General features: G+C 38.3%; 1 protein-coding gene and 1 pseudogene across 1 annotated transcript in view; both read left to right on the forward strand.

Moving 5' to 3' along the window:
- The window catches only part of ZNF385D (zinc finger protein 385D), a 910,525-nt gene that overhangs the window by 98,337 nt on the left and 784,798 nt on the right, over window positions 1-27,390 (forward strand). The gene's annotated exons all lie outside the window — the stretch shown is intronic.
- Window positions 2,166-2,285, forward strand: LOC136314863 (5S ribosomal RNA; annotated as a pseudogene).

Consider the following 27,390-nt stretch of genomic DNA (forward strand, 5'->3'; position numbering starts at 1 on the left):
AAAAGAGCTAATCAAAAATTTAATTTGCTAATCAGGATTTCTTTTTATTAATGCCACAGTAATCATTTAAGGAACTAGAATACAATGTAAAATTATCCCTCATTGAAGTATGCTCTCACTAGTGTAGCAAAAGCATTTATCTTTACTATGTGTTTCCACTAGATATTGTGAGATATAATAATAATATTCTTAAGTAATTGAGAAATGACAATAGAGTGATGATAGAACCCAGCTGACAGGAGTAACATATTTGATTCTAATTTTTAAATTAGTGATGGATGAGTCTGGTTCTGACTCAGTTAAAGAATCTTTCGATAGCCCTGACAGCTATCGGCGTGGGTTTGTCTTATCCTCTAATCAATTGATCTGTGGTATACACTTCTTTGTTGCTTACCCAATCAAATTCTGTATGTAATTTAGTATGTTGATTGTACTTCTTATACACTTACATTCTCTTAGTTTTGATTATAGTTTTGGTAACACTGTCATTCTGAATGGTAAGATATCTGAAGATTTCAATACTTTAAAAATAATAAGAAGACTTTTAATAAAATGAAGATTAACTTTGCTTGAATCACAGCCAAAATTTCTATTTCTACGAGATGATTAAATAGAAAAAATTATCTATTTTAGGTACAGGGTTTTATATATACATATTCTACTTTGTTTTTTTTCAAATTTAGTAAATGAGCACACTTGGTATTATTGGGCAAACAAGTGTGTTAGGCTTGCTCGCTTGCATTTTGCCTGATTGGTGCTTGACCATGGGCAGTACCTTGTGTGTATAGTCTATGTAAGGCTGCAGGTTCTTGCCCTTAGGATAGCAGATTGTAGATTGCAGATTGCCTGCCGCCATTGGAAGGGGCCATTTTTGGTATTATTTGCTGGAGAAGCCCTCCCCCCCCACCCAGCCTGTTTGCTTGTCAGCTCTGACAGAGAAAAGTGGTTTTCCCTGCCTGCTTGCTGGTCCACCGTTGTGATACTCTAATAAATGGAATGACCCACCATCCTCCGGCTCCACAGTTTATTTATTGTCTGCCTGAATCCAGTGTGAACCTGCATGACCACAGCCATCAGCCTTATAGGTATCACTGATGGAAGAATATACTCTTTTCATGTTCAATCAACCAAAGTGTTAGAAAGCCAAAAGAATTTAACATCTTGATTGCAAAGGCACTCTTGGCCAACCTTGGTGAAGCAGTTCACACATAAATGTAGTTAAGGGGGTGAGCCTTCACAAATCATAAGTGATTTATATGAAGTTGAATTATCCATGTTTCCTTAGGGGCCTATACTGGACATTCTAAATAGCCTCTGTTAAACTCATTAGCTCAATCATTATTTCTAGGCTTATGGCTTTTTTATGAACCATAAATTTGTCCTTATAGATTATTATGAGATATTGTACTGGCCTCATGGTTATATTAAAATGAAGAATGACATCTTCTTCCATAAGTTGCATTTAAAACAACAGAACATTTGATTCTAGTTTTAGTAACTAAGTGACAAAGATAATACAATATCACGTATTCTTTTTCTTTCCCGTATGTGCTATATTCTGATGCATCTTAAGTTTTGTTAAAGAAATGTGGGGATAGGCCCTGGCTGGTTGGCTCAGCGGTAGAGCGTCGGCCTGGCGTGCGGGGGACCCGGGTTCGATTCCCGGCCAGGGCACATAGGAGAAGCGCCCATTTGCTTCTCCACCCACCCCCACTCCTTCCTCTCTGTCTCTCTCTTCCCCTCCCGCAGCCAAGGCTCCATTGGGGCAAAGATGGCCCGGGCGCTGGGGATGGCTTCTTGGCCTCTGCCCCAGGCGCTAGAGTGGCTCTGGTCGCGGCAGAGCCACCCCTGGAGGGGCAGAGCGTCGCCCCCTGGTGGGCAGAGCGTCGCCCTTGGTGGGTGTGCTGGGTGGATCCCGGTCGGGTGCATGCGGGAGTCTGTCTGACTGTCTCTCCCCATTTCCAGCTTAGGAAAAAAAAAAAAAAAGAAAAAGAAATGTGGGGATAGAGAATATAAAATCTGATTTAAAAATCCATTTGAGATGTGCACCTTCCAGGAAAAAGGGATACATTCAAGGAGATCCTTGAATGAATCAATTTGAAATACCATGTAAATAGAAAATTTTTTAATATACTAACTAAACTCATTCTCTGGGTAACCCTTTGGTCTACGGCCATACCACCCTGAACGCGCCCGATCTCGTCTGATCTCGGAAGCTAAGCAGGGTCGGGCCTGGTTAGTACTTGGATGGGTAACCCTTTGAGTAGTACGAATGTTCATGTATTGTCCTCATGCCTCCTGACCATCCAGAGTACGATCGTACATGTGTAAGGCAACATTAAAAAAAGGCAAATGTATGATGTTCTTGTTTCCATAAATTGATTATCAAATAAACATGATTTTAAGGTAATAAAACTGTAACTGGAAATAATTTCATTTTTTGAAAAAACAAAACAAAACACCTCACTCCTGGGGGTCAGCGAGCATGAAAAAAATCTCACTACTCCAATAGCCATCAGAATATACTTAGCCAGTGGTAGCATTTGATGGTGATCAGTGTCTCTATTTTACCTCTTCTTACTGGAGGGGGAAAAGGGTGTCTTTTGCTAGGAAACTATGCAAGGCCATAGTTGCACCCTTTAGTCTTACCTTATTCAGATTCTTTGGGAACTGTTTTACAATTCTATAAAGTTTAGATAAGCTCTACTGATCTGATAGAGGTTCAGTTGAATTCCCATCAGGTAGAAAAGATAGTTTTGCCCTCACTTGCACGTACATTTCAAGTTCCTAAAGTATACATTGGTTTTTCAGATTCTCTTTTAAACCACTAACATCTTTCTGGTTCCCTCATTTATTGATTGAAATAAAATCTTTAAGACATCTACATTTTATATCTGTATGAGAATCCTGATGTTATTCTTTTTGAATATTATCAGTTATCACTTCTTTCTCTAGACTAGAGCATATATTTTCAACATTAGTATTACTGGCATTTTGGGCCACATCCTTCTTTGTTGTGAGGGGTTGTTCTGTGCATTGTAGGATACTTAGCAGCTTTTCTGGACTTAAGCTGTAGACACCAGTGATACCCCCTCAGTTGTAGCAACCAGAAATGTCTTCAGGCATTGACATTTCAGAGGTCCCAGTTGAGAGTACTTAAAATCACCCCTAGTTGTAAATCACTGCTCTAGAGTAAAATAGATGTGCTATAATTTTCTACAAAAAATTAATGTCCTCTGCTTATTTATTTATGTAACTAATGTTTATTGTTACCACACAGGTGCACACACACACACATACAATTGTTTGTGAGTAAGGACAATCACAAATTTGCTATTAGGAGACTTGTGGCTAATCTATTTAGGATTATATCCTTTTTATGCAAATTTTTGTTTACCTTTTAGTCCTTGAAAATGTTGTTACTTTTTTCCTCCTTGTTTCACCTGTTTTCTCTCTTTATTCTCTCTCTTTCCCAACTTTTTTTTTCCCTTTCATTTGTAAGTTAAATAATAGCCCCAGTGCCACCTAACAGTACACTGTAGATCTAGGAACTGTCAGCAGTATATGTGTAGCTGAGAATAGTCCTCATTAATGTGGTCCTCCCTTCTCCCTGGGAGTTCCGGGAAGTTGGCCATGGTGGTAACCCACGAATAAAATATTTAGTCAAAAATTATATAAGCACTTAGAATATATTTTGGCATATAGTATATATGTTAGAAAAGACACTTACATGTAGGACATGTGCATGATACTCCAGTGGAGCTTAGTGGTAACCAAGCCAAACAAGAAATACAATTATTTAAATATAGACCATAGGAAACAAATACACCAGTTCCTTAATGCAATACATCTTCTGAGAATCATTCCAGAAACAAATATGAAAAAAGAAGTTTTATGAGTAGAAGGTCATAGTGATGATGACATGGTGGTAGATAACGTCCTCAGAATATCCCTAGCTGAAGTCAATCACCGGCTTTACAAGGCTGCTTCTATCATTGACAATCACAGGGCACTGCTCCCTGTGCACCCAGAGAACATATGTCTGCGGGGGCAGCAGTGAAGGAGATGTAATCATTAAGTTTTGGTCAGTCATTGTATATTTACTGAGCATAATCTAGGTCATGTCCTAAGAAGTGAAGATATAGAATTAAACCATAAGACAGATACCTTACCCTCAAATAACTTATATCCTGCTCTGGGGGAAACAAAGTAAATTATAAGATGAAAAAAGATAATTTCAGCTACTGAAGGGTACTAAGAAGATATGAAATAGGGAAACTAATTAAGCCTGACTGGTGGTGACTGGTGGTTTGGAAATGTAAGGAGGCCTCTTTGAGAACAGAACGTGTGCAGAAGCTTAAAATGGTGAGAAGGAGCCTACTCGGGAAGGCCTAGAGGAAGTCTTTTAAGCTGAAACAACAAACGCATAATTTTGAATTGGGAATGAAATTGTGTTTCAGAAAACACAAACATAGAATGTGGCCGGAGTTAGTCGACACATGAGTGTGGAATGAAAGTGGTAGTGAATTTGGAGAAGTAGGCTGTGGCCAGATGAAGCCATGCTAAGAAATCTATGTTTTGTTTCAAGGGTAATTTATTTTTCTCTATGCCATCATGTTTATTTTTCTTTATTTTTTTTTTCTTTTCCAAGTGAGAGAAAGGAAGATAGACTCTTGCATTTGCATGGACCGGAATCTACCTAGCAACCTCCTTCTGGGGCCCATGCTTTGCCTGTCTGGGGCCATACTTGCAACTGAACTATTTTTTACACCTAAAGCAGAGGCTACATGGAGTCATCCTCAGTGTCTGGAGCCGATGTGCTCGAACCAATCCAGCCATGGCTGCGGGAGGATAAGAGAGAGAGGATGGGGAGGGGGAGAGAATCAGATGATTGCTTCTCCTGTGTGCCTTGATTGGGAATCAAACCTGGGACATCCACATGCTGGGCCAAAACTCTAGCACTGAGCCAACCAGCCAGGGCTATTTTTCTTGTTTTTATCTTTAAATTATTTGTGATAATCTTTGAAAAGTTTGGATATAAATATTTACACTAAGAAACCTTTCAGACTAAAATGACATGTCTGAATAGAAACACTGTGTGACAGATGAACCCGAATTAGTGTTAACATCTCTTTTTTCCTCCTTTTCCTCCTATAAAGGGAAGCTTCCGTGGCTTTCTCCTGTCTGTAATAGCCCCAAGGATAATGTCCAATGTATTACTAAGTGGGTTTCTAACACTTAATATTAATGGATATGAACAAATGAATGAGCAGATGACTGAATAGATGGGTAGATGGCAGTATCTTTGGTTCAAGACAGGGAGAGTCCCAGAAAAAGTTTGCAGGAAGGGGTACTTGGGTAAATACATCAGAAAAGTGTCACACATGTGACAGAAAAAATGGAGACTGTCAAGAGACAGAACCAACAAAGGAAACACTTGGAAATGAACTGAGAAATGGGTTCGAGGAAGACGCAGTCAGATGTCTTTATGAGATGGTTCTTGACTTCAGAATTTCAAAGAGCATTTCAGGCTAGAGGCAGAAGACAGCGATTTTATAAGTGAATTCAGTACATTTATTGAAGGTGCATATATTTAAAATAATTTAAATCTGGAAAATATTCAGCATACTTAATTCAAGAGATGTAACATATTATTGTACAACCGTGTCAGTGAAAAATGAATCCTAATAGACTATTACCACAAATCCTGCAGTAATATGTAAGACTTCATGTCTTGCAGCTTTTTTCTATATGTCTTACTAGAGCAATAGAAAATTTAAATTTTATTATATCTAGATAGATATGTATATTACACTGACATTCACTCTATCTAATAATATAATTTAAAATGAGGAATAAGCATTCTCTTTACATTTTCAAGCATGTTAAAAGGAATAAAATTGAGGAAAAAAGTGTTGTGTGGTAGATTTTAGCAGAGGAGGACCAAAACAAGCTTCTCAGTATCAAAGTGAGGATCAAAGGCTGTATATGAAAGCCCTGTTGGATAGCTTCAATTTTTGAAAATTCTAAGACGCTGCCCTAAATCCTTAACTGTAAAAATCCATTTAGGCAATTGAGGGAAATTGTAGATAACAGTTCCCAAAGTGAAGGTAGAAAGAGTAAGTGACCACTAATGTTCCATTTGTTCTGTGAACCAGAGAGGAGCCTTTTTTTTTTTTCCCAAGGAAAAGCGCAGAACGACATTAGGCACAAAATGAGAATTAAATGCTCTCTACACCTTTGCTCCTCAATGTGGGTTCACAATCAGCAGCTCGTTAGAGACACTGACTCTCAGACTCCATCCCAGGCCTTCGGAGTCGGAATCTGCACTTGGCCAGGTACTGGGTGAACCACACACACCTTTACGTCTGAGGATTGCTGCTGCTCACTACTACAGAGCATTTAAGAAGTCTGAGCGCTCAGCACAGGCTGAGTCCCAGGTCCTGAGAAAGTGATACAAGTGAAAACAAGCCAAGCTTTGCCATTATGTTAGGGTTCGGGGTTAGCGCTGAGATTTAGACCAGAAGCACGATTTAAGAATATTGAAGCATGATTCTGTAGCATGGTGTCTGGAGGTCATATTGACAATTCTGTGCCTGCAAAAAAAAAAAAGAAAAAAAAAAAAAAAAGAAAAAAAAAGAAAATGTGCAATTGTATTTTCTCTTTGGAGACCTTGAAGAAACTGGAAATATCCTTTCTCCCGTGTTGTCATTAAATTCCAGTTTCACCTTGTCATCTGTGCCTTTCCTTGGAATACCTTTTCTGCTTCAAATTGCCAGTGCTCTCTCCCCATCACTCAAGGTGCCCTCAACAGTCCTTCCAATGTCACGGGCTGGAAGCCGGGCTGCCTTGGCTCTATTCTAGCTTTGACATTGAATTCTTCACAAGCCATGTATTTGTGCTTGCCCTCAAGACCCCTAATTGCTCTACTATTTAAGAGGTATCTGATGTTAGCACCTCACTGTCTAAATCGAAAATCCTGGCTTTTGTGAACTGTGGGGGGTCTGCTATCTCTACAGTCATTGGCCACCGGGGATGTCTCTGTTAGCTTTTATTGTCCTAAATGTATTCAGAATCTTCTTCCTCATTCATTTCACATTTTCCCAAGTGTGTGGTAGACAGTAGTTTAATTCTGGGGATACAGGGATAAATAAGCCTCAGGCACAGCCCTTGGGGAGCTCAGAATGATTTTATACATACAGATCTCTTTTATACTGACAGCGCTTACGTTTCTATTTGTTTATTTCTTATTTATTTTCTGACAGTAAGGAAATGCTGGAAAATATGAATGGGCCTTTTTATTTCTTGAAAGGCTTTGGTGTGTGACAATTAACTTTCATGATAACAGATAGTATTGCTTAGTTCTTACTTTTTCCTCTCAGGCCTGGTTCTGAGTAGCTTACCTGAATTAGTTCACTAAATCCTCACAATAACCCCATTTCTGCTCCCCTACCCCCACTTTCCAGAGGAGGAAGCTGAGAAGACGGGGTTAAGTAACAGACAAGGGCCAGCGTTGGCTGGTGGAAGAGCTGGAGATGGAAATGGAGGTGGTCTACCTCCAGAGCTCTTACCCCTTATGATTTACTGTGTGTGATGCACATAAGTCATCTATAACATAAAGTGCCTCTCAATACCTACATGATAAATGAAAATAATATCTTCCTCATTTTGCATTCTAATACCACTTCCCCCTCTCTTCTATGCGAGAGGTCTCTAAGTGATGGCCCGTGCGTGATTTATTTTGTAAATAAAATGTTTTGGAACACAGCCATGCCCATTTGTTTACATTTTGCCCATGACTGTGTTTGGGCTAAAATGACATTGCGGTGAGTCATTGTGGCAGAGACCTTCTGACCCAAAAACTTAAAAAATATTTATTATCTGGCTCTTCAAAGTAAACTGTACCAGCCCCTGTTCAAACAAAAGTACAAGATCAATTCAGCTTACATACTTCTCACAAAAATTAGGGGATATTTCAAAATGAATATGAAACGATAAAAAAAAAAAAAAAGAAGCATTTCTCTTCTTCAAGAGACCTTAGAACGTTGATACTCAAGCCAGTCCTTTTTTTTTTTTTTTTTCTTTTCCATTTTTCTGAAGCTGGAAACAGAGAGAGACAGTCAGACAGACTCCCGCATGCGCCCGACCGGGATCCACCCGGCACGCCCACCAGAGGCGACACTCTGCCCACCAGGGGGCGATGCTCTGCCCATCCTGGGCGTCGCCATATTGCGACCAGAGCCACTCTAGTGCCTGAGGCAGAGGCCACAGAGCCATCCCCAGCGCCCGGGCCATCTTTGCTCCAATGGAGCCTTGGCTGCGGGAGGGGAAGAGAGAGACAGAGAGGAAAGCGCGGCAGAGGGGTGGAGAAGCAAATGGGCGCTTCTCCTGTGTGCCCTGGCCGGGAATCGAACCCGGGTCCTCCGCACGCTAGGCCGACGCTCTACCGCTGAGCCAACCGGCCAGGGCCAAGCCAGTCCTCTTTGATGGCTCTTTTTTCTCGTGTCCACAATTCCATCACTCAGTCAGTTCGGAAAGCTGACTCACAGGCCCTGTGTCATAATCTTTACGTGACAAAAATTGATAGTGTATGTTGGGTTGATGGCGTCAAGGTCAACTGAGTTCGATTTGCTTTTCTCTCTAAGTAATCAACTTTATTCCTCTGGCACGTGGAGATCTTAAACAGCCTGGAGAGTTTTTAATGTCCCTACTCAACAAATATTTATTATTTCAATACAAAAAGTTTCACTTAATCTCATTGCCCAATAATGTTTCACAAAAAGATTTTGTAGTTTTATGATGAACGCTTAAGTGTTTTTATTCATTTAAAAACAATACCAGGTTTTGCTTTTTAAATCCTTAAATATTGTAGTTTTCCCTTAAACATCCCTTCTCAGACAGGTTTTGCTAATTATATTAACTGAGTAGGTTGCTTTGTAATCTCTGTCTTTGGCTGTAGTTTTTTCTGTCTTTGCGTGGCACCTGCCATGATTTGCAAATACATTTGTGAATGTTTGCTTCCTTCACTAGTGTGTAAGTTCCACCAGAACTGGGGCTAGCTCTGTTGTGGATATCATTCTATCTCAACCATGGCACATAGATGGTGTTTAATAAAACATATACTGAAAGAAAAAAAGTATTGTCTGTTATCTAAGGAGTTTGGAGTAGAAGGTGACAAGGAAGTACCGAATCAATTATTCCAGATCCTGGCTTGGAAGGGGGTCCCTATAATTTTTGAATCCTTTTGTCTTACACTGGGATACAGAGTTGAATGTTAGACACCTGAGTATTCACTTTTGATAGCGAATTTTATCATATTACAATGCTGTTCATTGCTAGGTGTACTTTTTATTCATTAGTTATTCAACAAATATTCATCAAGCGGACTCTGTGTATCAAGTGTTACACAGATAGGGCTCTTTCTCCAGTAGACTTCAGAATGCATTGGGGATGGCCCAAATTAATCAAGTAAACACAAACATGAATATATCACTACATATGGTGTGAAGCATAATAAGGAAAGCAAGTGGAAAACTTAATTTAAACAATGGGGCAAACAGTCTCTCAAACTCTTTCTATGGAAGAGACATTAGGGTCTTCGGTCCCACCTTTGTCATCTGCAGTTAGCCACTCTGCTGACTTGGTGGTCCTGCACTCTACACCCATGCATTACTGGGTTCAGAGGATCCGTAGTCCTTGCCGTATTGGCACAGATCTATTACAGGCAGGTTGTCCTGGGTCCTAGTAAGCATTCATCTCTATCGGTGGGATTGGTGTTCTGCCCTGTGGTGCACCCCAGTTTTGCCTAGGACCCTGCCTCCTCCTCTCCGCCAATCCTTCATGTAAGGGAAAGCACGTTGTCTTCTGTATAGTAGCTGCTGGCTTATTTCCTGTTCTGGATTAACTGATGCATTCTTTTCCTCTACTACCTGCCTTATGTTGTCACACACTTCCTCGACATGTCAGGGCTTAGCCCAAATTCCCCTAATGTGTAAGTTGGATTTTGATTACATTCAGATTCTCCCAGTCTTCTTTTGCTTCAAGTCAGTTTTCTTTTCTCTCTACCTCTCTCACTCCATCCCATGACCCTCTTGGTTCCATAGTTATGCATTCCCCTTGCTGGTGACTATGAACTATGACAGCTGGACATATTGATATGGTTTAACCATTTTATCAGAGTTCCTCATCCTCAGCACTGTTGACATTTTATGTCTGGCAATTCTGTGCTGTGAGGGGTACACTGTAGGATGTTTAGCAGCACCCCTGACCTGCACCCACTAGATGCCAATAGCACCCCTCTTCTAGCTGCAACAACCAAACATGTGTCCAGACGCTGCAAAATGTCCCCTGGGATCAAAATTCCCCCCAACTGAGACCTGAATATGCTATCCAGTGACTGAGGTATGTTGTCGTCATTCATTTAGTCATTCCAGCACTCATTTGACAAATATATATTTATTGAGCACCTGCTTGGTGTCAGTAGCTATTCAAGGCATTGAAAGTACAGCTGTAATAAATACAGACAAAACCTTTGCCCTTATAAAAGGGTGCACAGTTTTGTAGAAGGAAAATATACTAAATAGAAAAGGAATGTAATGTCAGTTCATAAAAAGTACACTATATTAAAAGCCAGGAGGCAGAATATATTTTAGAAAGATAGTAAAAAAAAAAAAATAGTGTCTCTGAGGTGACCATTTATTAGCAGAGACATAAGGAAGATAAACTTGGAGTTTCTTTGCAAAGATCTCAGACAGAACCATTGCAGAGAGAAGGAAGCAGCGAGTGACAAGTCCCTGAGTGGAAACAAGCTTGTTGTGATAGGCAAACAGCGTGATGGCCAGCACCCCTGCTGCTGTGGGAGGACATGGGTCAGAGTGGTAGGTCCAGCTGGCGTGAGCAGTCTCTGGAGAGCTTTGAGCTGAGCAGCACTAAAATCTGGCTTTTAATCACGAAAGGACATGTTGACTGCTCTGGACAGAATTCACAATAGCAAGGGAGCCAAGGATGGGATTGAAGAGATCCATTAAGGTTACTGCAGGAGGATAAGTGAGGGAAGATGGTGGCTGGAACTGGGGTAATGATGACACTGAAGATGATGAGATGTCATTTGAAGGAAGACCTGGCTGTACGTGCTGATGGACTGGATTTTGGATATGAACAAAAGAAACTCCCAAGAGTGAATCATGGTATGAGGATCTAGGTGACTCTTGATGAATCTTCTGAGGTGGACGGGATTAGGGGAGGAGCAGGCTGGGTGGGGTTAAGAACTCAGGGAGGATGTTGAGCATAAGCCATTAATTTTACCTCAATTATCTTTTTTTTTTTTTCAAGACAAAAGTGTGTAGGGGGTAAATGGTATAACCTTTATTATGATTATTTTTTTAAATGAGGAGACTAAAATGCAAACCTGAGTAAACCAGGATTTGTACTAAAAAATTCATGCTCTTAATTGAGACTCTGAAGTTATCCTTAATTATTGCTACCAAATGATTTCCTGATATTTTTTCCATTAAAACTGTAGAACAGAGAGCATTTGCTATTGTACTTTGCAGCAAATAGAAAGTATGTACAAGTCCAAACTGAATGATTATATTTGCCGTAGCATAATCTGATCAACTTCCTCCAAAGACCATTTTCAGGTCCTAGTCTTTTTTTTTTTTTTTTTTTTTTTACCCATTTATCAGTGAGAATTAACTCTATGAATCACTTGGAAGATTTTCCTAATTTTTCCCATTATAGTTAATGCCTGCGGGCCTCGAGGCCTCTAGCGATTATTCACATAATAGCAGAGATCTCTTTCCTGAAATCACCGCATTATGCTTCAACTAAATCCCAAAGTTTTCTGCTTTTATTGCATCTCTAGAGAAAAAAAGATAATAAGATTGAGAGATAATATTTTAGTATTTATGAGATTTTTAACATTGAAAAAAGCCAACATGTGTGAAATGATTTTAGAATAATATTTTTAAATATAAGGTCTACCGGAAAGTTCTGTCCATTTTTGGAATAAAACAAAATACAATTTTTTCTTACCATCAATAAACTTTATTAAATAATATAATTGCCATATTATTAATGATTTCTTGCCAGCATGAGGGCAATTTGTATATCCCATTTTTGAAAAATGTTTTATCTTTTGATGCGAAAAATTGAACCAGTGCTTGTTTGATATCTTCTTCATTTTTGAATTTTTTGCCCTTCAAAAAATTTTGTAAGGACAAAAACAAGTGATAGTCAGAGGGTGCTAAGTCCGGGGAATATGGTGGATGCGACAGACGTGCTTCTGTAGCATTTCTTCCTTGTTGAAATTCGTAAAAATTACAGTGGCGTAAATGAACTTTATCAGTAGTCATGGGTACACTATGGCTTCACACATAAGACTAACGTGAATCAACTTTGTTTTAGTTAATTTGCTATGTCAGTATGTATACATTAAGTGATAAAAATAGAGAGGCATGGCCCTAGCCAGTTGGCTCAGCGGTAGAGAGTCGGCCTGGCGTGCGGGGGACCTGGGTTCAATTACCAGCCAGGGCACACAGGAGAAGCGCCCATTTGCTTCTCTACCCCCACCCCCTCCTTCCTCTCTCTCTCTCTCTTCCCCTCCCGAAGCGAGGCTCCATTGGAGCAAAGATGACCCAGGCGCTGGGGATGGCTCCTTGGCTTCTGCCCCAGGCGCTAGAGTGGCTCTGGTCGCAGCATAGCGATGCCCTGGAGGGGCAGAGCATTGCCCCCTGGTGGGCAGAGCGGTGCCCCTGGTGGGCGTGCCGGGTGGATCCCGGTCAGACGCATGCGGGAGTCTGTCTGACTGTCTCTCCCTGTTTCCAGCTTCAGAAAAGTACAAAAAAAAAAAAAAAAAAAAAAATAGAGAGGCACACATGCGCCAAATAAACATGTGCTTACGTGTCGAAACTTGTTGTGATAGAAACGGACAGAACTTTCCGGTAGACCTTATACTTTATATAACATTAGAATTGTTTTTAAAATAAAAGATATTGATAGATCAGTCAGTGTTCTTGTAGGAAATAGGTGCTACACTCAAATAGAATATTTTAATGACCCTGACTTGTGATGGCCCAGTGAATAAAGTGACCTGGAACGCTGAGGTCGCTGGTTCCAAACCCCGGGCTTGCCTAGTCAAGGCACAAATGAAAAGCAACTAGGAGTTGATGCTTCCCGCTCCTCTCCCCCGTCTCCCCCCACTGAAATGAATAAATAAAATCTTTTTAAAAACTTTAAGAAAGAGAGTTTAATGAGAAGAGCAAGGTTAAGATAAAGGGAGTGGGAAGCCTCATGGAGCTAGAATTAAATTGCCACCTTTAGATCCAAAGGGGAAGTGGAGAGCTGGGTTTCAGAAACTCAGAGAGAACCCTGTTGGAAGAGACCAACAGATGGGAACTGTGGCCTTCGGTAGATAATCACAGCAAACTGGAGGCCACATGGCAAGGGCAGATGAAAATTCCAGCCTCACATTTTCTCACCTTCAGTCTCCCTGACACCCCCATTCCTACCAGCATTGCTCAGTCCAGTCAGAATGGAAGAGGCCCATTGAGACAGTTCTGGCTCCCTGGCATAGAATAGAATGGGTAAGGATAAAGACTGGTTCTGGAGGGGCAAATCTAGGACACTTATTGGCGCTATCATTTTATTTTATTTTTTACATATATTAGCTGCTGGAACACCTTTGATCAGACATTCTCTTCTGTTCCTCTGAAACAGTTTTTTATGCTTACTGCAAAGTCAATCCCCTCTTCTTAAACTAAATTCCACTCGATTCATTTGCATACCACTTTGCATTGTAAATGAATCTCCTGAATTGTTTTCATGATATAATGCTGCATTACTTCCTACCTGGTCTTTATGATGCTGCAGTTTTTCTGGCTTATTCTTTCTCTGTTCTCCAGCTACTTAAATGTAAGTCAAGGTCTGGTTACCCTTTTACTATGCTTTGCTGTTGGAGGAGTATGGGAGAGAAGAGGGTTGGTGGTAATATAAACATATATAGGAAGTTAAGTAGGTAGATATATAAGTAATTCTAAGAGAAACTTGAAATAAATTAATTTCAGATTATTTCTTGTATATATTAGTGTTGGGCAAATGAGTTTGTAAAATTTGTGTTTTTTGAGTTTTCTCACTCTTATTGTTAAAAATGGTGTTGGGCAGCACCAGGTATGTGATCTGCGAAACTGCAAATTACCTTCCTGCTTGGGAAGAGCCATTGTCTTGCTTATGTGTGTTGGAGAAGAGGAAACCATTTCTGCAGACTTAGAGCAGAGAGGATGCAGAGTGCTTAAAAGAGAAGCCAAAATGGCATGAAAAAAAAAGAGAGAAGCCAGTTTTGCACAGTAAGAAGCCATGCTGTCAGATGGGGGTCCAGAGGTGAGGGGCTTTGGGACTGGTGAGGCCTTTGAATCTAGGAGGAACCAGAGAAGATTCTCCTGGTTGTGGAACTGGATAATGTGTCAGTAGCTTTGTGAGCTCCGAATGAATGAAGAGGGAAGTGTTTTTCCCTGTGTTTTTCTCACCAGCTGGTGCTATGTGAGACTGGAATAAAAGAATGGCCCACCAGTCTTTGGCTCCACTGTCTTTACCGTCTGTCCGAACATAATGAGGACATGCATGTGAATGGCTACGATGGTGGTGGCCACTGGCCTTACAATTATTATCATTTAAATTAAATAATTATCATTTAAATAATATTAAAATACTACTTTTAATTGTTTTCAAGTATCTGAACCATTTTATGCTAAATTTTTAAATGTCATTTTGAAATAATAACATAATAGCTGGGTTTATTAAACATATTGCTTTCCTAAAGGTTATTTCCATTGAAAAGTTGATAAAAACATACTGTTTCAGAAGTGAAAATAAGACTGTAATTTTTGAGTTTGATAAATAGAAGGAAAATCACATTCAATGTTAAAATTAAAACCATAACCAAAAATTTATAGTTGAATTAGCATTTTTATATACAGTAAAATGAGAAGATATTTATTATGTTAGGTTAAATGCTTTTTTGTTGAGAACAGACAGATTAAAACCACTTTACTAATGAAGTCTTGTTCTGTATTAAATAGAATTCCTAAAATATCTATCAAATTCATAACCATTTTATTCTTCTTATGGAATTCCAAAATGATTTATAACCTATCAAAATAAATTCTAATGTAATTTTCATTTATTAGATATAAGTCACAACTTTTAATTGAAATATTATTTAATTTTCCTTTAAAATCTACATTAGCACAGAAAGCCTGAATGTATTTGAATGAAATATATTTGAATAATAATACCTAGAGTGGAACACATTGAAAATACCATGAATGTGCCTTTACCTTATTAACTGTACATATTAGATGCATATCTCTTGCACACATTGAATTTCTATTAATCTTTATTACATTTTTATGTCCCAACAACCCTTTTGTCTTTTATGTGGCTTTTTGAGCTCCTTGAAAGTAGAGAAGCTTTTTTTTTTTTTTTTTACAAAGAACTCATAAAACTCAACAACAAACAAACAAACAATCCAATAAAAAAATGGGAAGAGGATATGAACAGACACTTCTCCTGGGAAGAAATACAAATGGCCAACAGATATATGAAAAAATGCTTATCTTCATTAGCTTATAGAGAAATGCAAATCAAAACTACAATAAAGCCCTGGCCTGTTAGCTCAGTGGTAGAGCATCGGCCTGGTGTGCAGGAGTCCTGGGTTCGATTCCCGGCCAGGGCACACAGGAGAAGCACCCATCTGCTTCTCCACCCCTCCCCCTCTCTTTCCTCTCTGTCTCTTTCTTCCCCTCCCGCAGCCAAGGCTCCATTGGAGCAAAGTTGGCCCAGGCGCTGAGAATGGCTCTGTGGCCTCTGCCTCAGGCGCTAGAATGGCTCTGGTTGCAACAGAGCAACGCCCCGGATGGGCAGAGCATCGCCCCCTGGTGGGCATGCCGAGTGGATTCCAGTTGGGCGCATGCGGGAGTCTGTCTGACTGCTTCCTCGTTTCCAACTTCGGAAAAATACAAAAAAAAACACACAAAAAAACTACAATGAGATACTACCTCACGCTTGTTAGATTAGCTATTATCAACAAGACAGGTAATAGCAAGTGTTGGAGAGGCTGTGGAGAAAAAGGAACCCTCATCTACTGTTGGTGGGAATGCAAAGTAGTACAACCATTATGGAAGAAAGTATCGTGGTTCCTCAAAAAATTGAAAATAGAACTACCATATGACCCAGCAATCCCTCTACTGGGAATATAACCACATAACTCAAAAACACTGGTACGTAAAGACACATGCAGCCCCATGTTCATTGCAGCATTGTTCACAGTGGCCAAGACATGGAAACAACCAAAAATCCCTTCAATAGATGACTGGATAAAGAAGATGTGGTACATATACACTATGGAATACTACTCAGCCATAAGAAATGATGACATCGGATCATTTACAACAAAATGGATGGATCTTGATAACATTATACTGAGTGAAATAAGTAAATCAGAAAAAACTAAGAACTGCATGTTTCCATACTTAGGTGGGACATAAAAATGAGACTAAGAGACATGGACAAGAGTGTGGTGGTTACGAGGCGGGGGGGGGGGAGAGGGAGAGAGAGGGGGGAGGGGAGGGGCACAAAGAAAACCAGATAGGTGACGGAGGACAATTTGACTTTGGGTGACGGGTATGCAACATAATTGAATGACACGATAACCTGGAGATGTATTCTTTGAACATACGTACCCTGATTTATTAATGTCATCCCATTAATATTAATAAAAAAAAGAATAAAAAATAAAGAAAGTAGAGAAGCACAAGGTTGATAATTTTCTTTTAGAGCGCCTGAGAGGGGAAAACTATTTTCATAGTAAAACCATGATTTTTTATTTGCCTTGTTTCACTGTGTTGACATTCCCATTGACAGTGAACAAAGCCATGATGATAAAAATGCCGGCGCATAGCCCAAACCAAGGTAGCGCCACCAACTATACTAGTGGTCATTGAATTCTTTACACCACATGCAAACAATTTTTAAAAAATCAGTTAAGGCTATTTTTAGAGCATTTTTAGGTTCCCAGTAAAATTGAAGAGAAAGTGAGATATGACCCACACAACCTGCTGCCCCTCCCCCATGCACAGCCTCCCTCATTATCAACAACTTCCATCTGAGTTGTACGTTTCCTTTAATTGGTGAATATCTATTGACACATCATAACTCCCCAAAGTCCGTATTGTACAGTATAGTTCACTCTTCGTGGTGTGCATGCTATGCATTTGGAAAAATGTTTAGTGACATGTATCTCTATAATGGTATCATCGAGAGTATTTTCACTGCCCTAAAAATCCTCTGGTTTTATTTACAAACATCTCCTATGAGGTAGTTAAACTTACTCTTTTTATTAAATTTCAACTCTTAAGTATACATCTTTTTTATATAGTTTAGTAACAAAAAACAGTAAGTACAAATAAAGATCTGCTATATAACCAGCATACGACTGTCATCTCTAAGAAAAACACTGGTGTGACTGAATTGTGGGTTAAACTATCCACTTTTATCATAAAATGCCCATTGTACTTGAGGTAACAGCTGACAGACTATGGTTTTGCAGACATTGGTAATTGGCACCATGAAGTGAGCTTATCATTTCAAAGAAACCAGCATTTAGTATATTCTATCAATGATAAAATTCAAACTTTTAAGGAAACACTAGAATTTTGGAAAACTTAAAGTTACCATTATGAGTTAGATAACTTCACAATTCTTACTGACTTTTCTGATTAGCTCAGTGAGAATTTCAACTATATATATATATATAATATATTTTAAACTATATATAAAATATTTGTTCACTCAGTTATACTCATTTTCCAAATGTAGATGTATTTATATATTTGAGTTTTGAGATAAAATTTTCGAGAACTTCTGCCGTAGGTCAAAGTAGGCCAAATCAGTTCTTAGAAGCTATTTTAAGAGGAATATTTTGATTTCTGCTGCCCAGGCAGGTCTTTTCTTGTCATTCTTTAAATTTTTTATTGAATTTATTGAGGTGAGATTGGTTGATAAAATTATACAGGTTTCAGGTGCACAGTTCTACAGTACATCATTTGTACATTAAATTGTGTGATCACTTCCCCAAGCCAAATCCTGTCATTCTTAAAAAAGAATAAATTTGGTTCTAAAGCAAAATGGTTTTAATGTGCAATATGTATCTCTTCCAAAATAACAAAAAAAAATTCTATTTGTTTTCACAATTTACTTTTCAACTAAGCTCGATATAAATATCTACAAATAGATATTTAATGACTTGAGAAAATAATGCACAATTCTCTCTTCTCTTTTTTCAGTTTAATGTTGCATAAGTTTGGCTGCATAGACAATTTCTCTTTTTATATCCTTCCCTCTTTTAGTGCAAAATGTTACCTCTAACATTTGCTGCTCGTTCACAGCAGCAGACCCCAATCTTTCAAAACAAATTATTCTAATTAATTTTCTCTGGCAAAGTTTCATCCACACAGACTAGAAGTATAATGTGCTCTTTTTGTAAAATACAAACCTTTCCTCTACCTTGAAATGCAGATTCATCAGTTGACTTGATATTCTATTGCACGTCTATAGAAACATTTCATTCTGAGTCTGTCATGGTAATAACCCCTCTCCTGCATAAAGCATACCCATTTTACTATTAAATACTGCTACAGAACCTCAACTAATTAAAAAAGAATAAAAGCTATTTTTTGTAGTATTTGTGGACCTAATATTTCTTCTGTAAACATCAGTAGAAAAGGATTTGCTACTAAAGCATGTCATATTGAGGTAGTCACTAGAAATTTTTTATTTCTTTAGCATTTCAGTCACCTGGTAAGAATTAAAACCCCTATAACACTTGTCTATTCTCCACCCATTTATTCTACTAAGGAATGTGTTATATATTTTAGATTTTACAGGATTCACCGTCAAGAGAGGAAACCACATTGCATAGATAGAGGATTGTAAACATGCATGTACATAGTGATCCATGCAATATTTAAATTGTATACAAAATTCAGATACAGCAGAAAGGAAAAAAATGATTTATTCTTTGGGGGATTGGAGAGACATTTAGAATGCCTCCACTGAAGATGCTGTATCTTAGCATGTTTTTGAAAGATGAATAGAAATGTTGGGGGGGGGGTAGAGAAATGCATATAGTGCAGATAATTTAGTCAGAGAAATAACATTTGTAGAGAACTTAGAAATATGAACCATATCTTTACAAATTAATTTGCAGCTTCCTTTGTATTGATGAAGCATCAATTATTCAGCGAGGCTTGGAAGAGAAATGGGGCTGAGAAACAGGATAAAACTAGATTACGGGAGACGTTGACTCTATCCTATAAATGCATGTGAATCACAGAAGGGTTTTAAGAGCGGAGTGATCCAGTGAGAAATTTGAAGTTGGCACTACGCAAAAGAAGACTGGAAGAGAGATTGCTGCAGTAGTCCAGAGGGAGAAGGATGCAATAGATTTAAAAGGGGTTTTGGAGGGAAGATGGACAGCACTGCATCTTCACATCCTTTACTCAGATGCTGGGCAGAGTGGAGGTGTTCTTAATTACTTTTTTCCTTCATCTCCAACAGATACAGATACAAGCCTCTTAAAATATATAGACTGCATCTGAAATCCTGAGAGCTTACATTTAAAACGAGAGCAAATAGAGGGACACAGAATGGAGGAGACAGAGGAGAAATCCCCAGGAAAATAGAAGAGGAAATGGTGACACATTTGCAATTCAGGGACCAGAAAGCTTCAAGACAAGTTTGGGACATCAGAGAAAATATTGAGAGGCCTTTTGCAATTAAAAAAAAAAAATGTTACAGCCCATTCAGGGAATTCTAGAAACATCTCTATGAAATTACTTTCAGTTATTCTGTTGTTGTATCTTATATAATCGCATAGCACGATATTTTGCCATATAGAAGTAACATTTCGAGAAAATACCTTTGTTAAGCCTAATCCGGAGGTACCCGAAATATTGAAGACATGAACAAGGTCCGTCGATTACACACCAAAGCTTTATTGTCTAGCTTGGCCAAGCGGTGGCAACTCTGACAGAAATCTGAGGGAGAGTGCGCCGGCCCTTTGTTCTACCTAGTTTTTATAGTTTTGCAAGTGGGAAGTACAGAAGCAAAAATTGTAATTAGGAGCCCTTTACCACTATTGGTTATAGTCATATGTCCTTTAACATGATAGGACCATGTTCAATTTGCAAGCCATACATCATTTTGGAGAAAACAAAATTTACAAGCCAACACAATGGTAAAAAGATGTCTCTTTACATATTAAAAGGCATTCCTATATTTTCTAGTGTTTATCCGCCATCTCTCTGTCCAGAGTCACACGTGTTAACCACACGCATTTACATAGGAGAGGTAGTTTCCGTGGGGACAAATGCCTGCAAATGGCTCATTGCTATAAGAAAAGGTTTATTTTGGCTTTTCTCTTCCTGCACCTGGCTAGCCATTCACCCCTTTCCCCACAGGTGTGGTGGAATGTCTGGGAATCCATGTTTTCCTCCCCTTTGCATTTACAATACAATGCCAAGGGCCATCCTGGTTATACCAATCACACAGTACAGAGACTATTTCTCAATTTCTCTGCACACCTTAACCCAAATTAATAAAATGTTCTTCAAGCCTCTTAAAATATTAATATTAATTCTGTAGTTTTTGGTACCTTACAACACCTGCGGGTGAAGTGGTGCAGTGGCTCCTCAGGGCTCCTCACCTTATGTTTATCTCATCCTCGCTTCTTTCCCAGAATACAAATTTATGAATGCATAAGTATTTGCATTTGAAATAGCCTTTATTTCACTGTGCTGTGTGAAGGTCAAAATGTGTTTTGTTTTTGGCAGAAGTAAGTTTCCATTCCATGTACTTGCTTTGGGTAATTGGTGTAACATCTGCTGAGAGGAGAGGTAGTGGATTAGTCTAGAAGGGGTGATCAATATCTGTTGGGGCCACGTGATGGAGAGGTTTCTCTGCCAAAGGGAAAGCTAACGTGGCATTTACGCCCCTCTCCTGTTTCAGATAGACTCTCGTGGACTGAAGTATATATAAATAGCGACAATGCTATTTTAGCTTCCAACATTTAAAAGTTGAAGCTCAGCATAATTTCAAATAATGCACTTGTGCACATTTCACAGAGCTTTGAGAGAGTTTGTCAAAAACTATTGCTCTTGCTCTTCAGTGACTTATGGATTTATCTGCAGTAGAGGAATCTCTATCCTTAAGTCATTTCTGGCATAAAAAACCAGCCTGCTGACCTCATCCTTACCTAAATAGGGGTGTGTGGTAGGGCATACACTGCATCCTTCTATTTATACACATTTAAATTTGATGTTACTAGATATCCTAAATATAGATCAGAAGTATGACAGTGCAGTGACCTGAAGTTTGTAAATGTTGGTGCAATGCTTAGGACACTAACCTTGATCTTAATTGTGTATATATAGTTAATTGTGGGATTTTCTTTAATGATCTGTTACTTCCTATAACACTTCATGAAAAGTGAGATCTGTGTCTATCTTCTTCCCCATATCCCCAAAGCAGATTAATACCTTACTAACTATTTGTTAAATAAATGAAAGTAGAAGCGTTCAACTGATCAAGATTGAGGAAAGTTGAACTTACCTTCTTACAAATGTGTGGTCCTGTATACGATGTGTGGTCATTATATGCTGTGCAGGTGAGTGAGTGGTGACTGTTGGATTTCTTCCCTATTAGCAAAATGAGTGATTAACTAAAAAAACCTTGATTACCTGGAATGTAGAGATTTGCTTGATTCAAGGAAACAGACTATTCAGAGAGCAAGTTTGTGTAGTTAATGAACCAATGAAACAGCTTGACAGAGGATCAGACCATGTTGTCACTTTTTTTTTCGTAGACATCAAACTCTATTATATGCTTTTGTGAATTTATTTGTAAAGGATACATAGTAAAATTTTCGGGTTTTGTCTGTATTCATTGAATCCATGGCAACTGTGTCTTGCAAATTGTTATATTAGAAAACTGAAAAATTTGGTACATAAATAGCAACCCACTAAATATTGGAAAACAAATCGAAGTATGTTACATTTTCAAAAATCAGTTGATTTCCAAAACATTTCTACAAATCTTCATCAAAATATGTTTTTTTAAGATCTCATATTTTTCATTGATACAATTGTTAATATTGGTTATATGGAGCTTAAATTAGTCATCAGCAATGATTTCTCACGTAATTTAAAAATCTGATTTAAAGCTGGTTAGATTTGCACGCTGAATAGGCATACTTTTTTCTGTTACCACTATCACTTACATTTTTAGACTTAATTCAAGGAAAAACGTTTCTGTTTCTAGGTTTATAATTAGCTACAAAGTAAATTTACCTGCTAATCAGTCTGCTTAATACGTTAAATAATCAGCACTCTGAATGACATTATTAATAAAGACGATAGGAAATGAAGCTGCATTTTTATGTCCCAAGATAATTGGCACAGTAAACACTATAGTTCTGTTTTCTGATACCCAGAAACTTAGAATCTAAGAGAAAATAAAGGACAAATAAAACTGTATGTGAATATAAATTATTATCTCTAAGTGTATAAATGAAATTGTGTGTGTATATGTGTGTGTGGATAAATTGAATTGGGTGCTTATATAAATTGAAGAGTGTGAGTGCTCTCTATGTGCATAAAGTTGACAAAAAGCTGCGATGACTTATACTACAAATATACCTAATCAGAGAATGCTAGTTCTGAAAAACATAACTGAGCAGTATAGCAATTAATTAGAATCCCCATATTCCTAGGGAAACACAACCATTCTTTATCAGAAAAAGTGAAAAAAAGGCTTGAGAATAGGAGTGTTTAAAATAGAATTAGTTAGTGGAGTCACTTCTGAAAGTTTTTCCTTTCTTTATCGTAGGATTAACAAGTTGTAATACCCCCTACCTGTTTATAGATTAAGAAAATGAAAACTACTCAGAGCTTTTTGTTTGTTTGAATGATTTGGTGTACAATTGCAATACTAACCTCGAACCTCGTTACAGAAAGTTAATACCACTCGGCCTGACCTGTGGTGGCGCAGTGGATAAAGCGTCAACCTGGAACGCTGAGGTCACCGGTTAAAAACCCTGGGCTTGCCTGGTCAAGGCACATATGGGAGTTTATGCTTCCTGCTCCTCCCCCTGTTCTCTCTCTCTCTCTCCCTGTCTCTCTCTCTCTCTCTCTCTCTCTCCCCTCTCTCTTTAATAAAAATGAATAAATTTTTTAAAAAATCTAAAAAAGTAAATAAATAAAAAATTAAAAAAAAAAGTTAATACCACTCCAGAGCATTTCAGCTAAATTTATAACAAGGTCAGTTCTAGGATTGGACTGGGATAAAATACGTTTTTGAAGTTCACCAATGTGGTTCAGAGTGTGTGGTTCTTACTTGGTGGTGGAGTTTCTTTTGTCAAATCCATTGGTGTGGTTTTTGAGAGCCCCTATACGTAGTCACTTGATGCTTTTGGGTGCTGAAGGCTGTATTTACAATACACAAGATAAATTATTTTTTTCTGTGGCAGGCAACGTGATTCAGCATAGATATAAGTCAGCAAAATGGCAATGTTAGCCCTTATATTTGAAGATCAAGGACTGGAAAAAAAATGATTTCGCTATTAGCCCTAGAAAGGCACAGGACGGCTTGAGAAATATTCTAAGGAAAGACAGATTTGGATTTGAAAAGAAATATATTTCTTCTTGTGTGAATTATTAAAATAATCAAATACTTGAAAAAAAAAACTTTCCATTTGATATACTCTGTCATTGTTCATCATTTCATCTGATCCTTGCATCTGTTATGGTGTCCAGATTCCCTGGACAAGTACTGTGTGTCAGGAAGTGAAACAGAGGTAGGCTGGCTTCCTGGCACTGTCCCTGTCATGGAGATTGGTGGGGACTGAGACTTCTCCCTTTACAAGGAGCACAGATGGAGCCATGACACGAAAGCCTAAACCACTCTGAAGATTTTCCTGGGAATGATTCAGAGTGATTATTACTTTACTAGAGTGGTTCTTCATGTCAACTTCAATCACAGTTCCTTCTACTTTGTGGCAGGTTCAGAAAGTATATCATCCTCCTGAGAAGGCAGGTGGGACTAGACCTTTTTCACACGAACGAAACAAAATTTTCTGATTCACTTTCCTTCTCAGGTTTTCACTAAATCCATCATCGTTGCTACGCTGCATGTATCTGTCTACTGTCTATTGTAGCAAGCTGTTCAATATGAAACAATTTTGCCATTTTAAAATCAAAAGGCTGTCACCTGGTGACTTGAAAATGCTGATTAGGTAGAATGGAAGAGGAAATGTACTCTGTAATTTTTATTTCTTTTTTTTTTACTCATCCTGTCCTTGCAAAGTCAAATAGCTGAATCATATTGCACCATTGCTAAATATTTGGGAACACACTGCTTTATATGGAATTTGCTGCAGTATGAAGCCAGTAGTATGCTTTGCTTGGAAGGCAGGACCAGCCTCAGTTTGCTTTTATGTTCTATGGTAGGAATTTTGAAGCCAGAATGGTGATAAAAAAAAAAAAGCAAGATATAAATCCCATTCTTCTTTTTATTGTGCCATCTCTCTAATAAAAAAAAAAGTTATATCAAGAGTAAATAAACGGAAAGCAAAATAGTAATAATAAATCCATTGAAATGTACTATTATTTGCACTTTCTCCTCAAACTAGAACTTCACAGTTTTCTTAAATACAATACACAGTATGAACTCAGGTGGCTATAATGGAGTACCAGAGACTGCGTGGCTTAAACAACAAATACTTATTTTTCACAGTTCTGGCAGCTGGGAAGTCCACGATGAAGGTGCCAGCAGGTCCAGTGTCTGGTGAAACCTGCTTCCTGGCTGGCAGATGACTTGCTTCTTGTGTCCTGTAATAACTGAAAGCAAACCCTCGTGTCTCTTCTTAATCCTATTCACGAGAGCTCCACCCATACAACCTCATTTATCTGCCACACCTCACCTTCTAATGCCATCATAAAGGGGGTGAGGATTTTAGTAAATGAATTTTGTGGGTTGCGGACACAAAAATTCAGTCTATAACTCTATTTCTAGTTTGCCATTGAGTTAGGACTTACAGAACATAGGTCTTTTTTTCCCCCCCCTTGGAAATTACTGCCTCGTTTCTTTGGCAATTTTGATGCAGGTGCCGACAACTTAAAAAGAATTAGTTAGGCCATTTTGGATCTGGGATATGCCAATGTTACAGTTCTTCATGCATAAATTTTGGAAATAACTGCTAATATGGAGACCTTGGAAGATTCAGTGACCTGATGTTTATTAATTTGAGTGCATGCTAGAGTCAGGTTGTACATCATGTGAGCTAAAAAGTAATCCAAAAATATTACCTAAAATAAATAATTGTACCTAGAATGTGTTTAGTATATGCTATTACTTTTGAATGTATCTATGAGGCAAGAAATGCCTGCATTTGGAAAGTTCCATGAAATAGTAATTTTAGTGTAGAGTTATAGACTGTGAAGACATTTGTATTTAAGGGGGATTAAACACACTTTAAAACCCATCCTATTTCAAACTTACCAGTTGTACGTTGGGAGCTGGTGTTCCTGAAAGAGACATTAAATAATCACTGTAAGACTCGCAGTTTAGATTTGATGATCCCTATTCAAAGTAGCTAATGGTTTCACTTTGAAAAAAAAAAAAGATAAGACATTTCTTTCCTAGATTGATAATAAAAATATACAGTACCTGAAAGTAATTATTATACTTTACTTTTTTGCTTTTGATAATTTTATTTTATTCATGTTCAGTTGTGCAGAATTACTTTGTTTCAAATCTAAGTAAGGAATATCTCTTGAAACTCTCCAAAGACTAAGACAATTTTAAGATAAATCACTTCTCACGGCTTTGGCAGTTATAGCAAAGCAACACATTGTCGCAAACTGCAGGTATTATAAACCCTGGAGAAGAAGTTAGGAATGGATAATTAATTTTTTCCCTTAGGAAGGTTTTTGCACAGAGTACTGATACTTTTTGGAACTGGAGATTTTGTAGAGTCTGGTTAGCTTGAAGTGGAAATGAAAAATACTATCTCAAGAGGTTTTCTCAATCACTTTCTTTGTTCTGGTGAAGGAGTGCTTAGTCAATGAAGTGATTTAATAAATGAAAGGCTGGCTGTGTTATGGATTGTAAATTTTTACTCACTATTATGAGTACTATGTAATGGGTAGATTTCAAAGCGGCTCTTGACTTAGTCCTGAGCTTAATTTCCATATTTTCAGCTACTGATTGATTTGATGAAGCGCTGAGCTCCATCTGTGTCCCGAGGTTCTGAATATCTCTCAAATCCAATCCCGGTTCTCCACCCCATGTGCCCATGTTTGGTACCAGTATGGTCATTTTGCCAGGCTCAAAACCTAAGGCTTACTTTGTTCTTTTCCCTCATAAACAATTCAGTTGGCCACTTTGCTTAACTTGTTCTTGCCTTTCAAATACACCGAAACATCTTGACATTTATTTTCATGCCATGACTTGAAATGATGCATGGTATTTCCTCTGTCACAATGGAAGACCAGTTTTTCTCACTGCTTTCTGACTCAGTCCACCTTGCATCATGCACCTTTTAGCCTCTTACTCTCTTGCTCAGAATCTTTGCTGGCTGGCTCCCCATTGCTTTAGGATATAACTATATATTTTTAGGGTTAGGTTGCTTTTTTAAACAAATACCAAATTATTCCTTGACAACTTCCTGTTCCTTCCTTCAAAATATTCAGTCTCAATGATTCAGCTCAAGTCATTTGGCTAAATATAGCATGCCCATAAGGTTTAGATGCATAGACAAACTTTGACAAATTTGACCATATTAAATGACTACTTAATGCCTCTCTTTGATAATCTTTGAAGGAGGAAAATGTCACCTTGAATGACTAAAGCAGGTTGACATAATGCCCACTGTTTCCAGTGATGGAGGACTCTTCATACGATGACTTCCAGAGCTGGCTTGGATGACGTAGCCATGAAAAGTGGGCTGTTGGCTTACCAGACCTGAAGGAAGCCTCTTGATTACTTCCACACAGTAATGCTATTGGCCCAGGTTTATTTAGTGAAGAGATACAAACCACAGCTGCACATTCAGGGTCTGGTAGAAATGCCCTAACACCTCACATAACTGCAATTGAACATAGTATGGAACGTCACTGAATTTTTACATGTTGCCATATAACGTTGACAATGATTGTTAATGTAATTTTTCCAATTTTCCATTTGAGCCATCTTTCAGAACATTCTTTTTCATCTTATACAGTTACCAAGTTTCTTCAATTTTTTCTGTATTTCCAATTTGTTTTCTTGCACAGAATCTTT

This window comes from Saccopteryx bilineata, chromosome 10 (genome assembly GCF_036850765.1).
Source record: "Saccopteryx bilineata isolate mSacBil1 chromosome 10, mSacBil1_pri_phased_curated, whole genome shotgun sequence".
Classification (NCBI taxonomy): Eukaryota; Metazoa; Chordata; class Mammalia; order Chiroptera; family Emballonuridae; genus Saccopteryx; species Saccopteryx bilineata.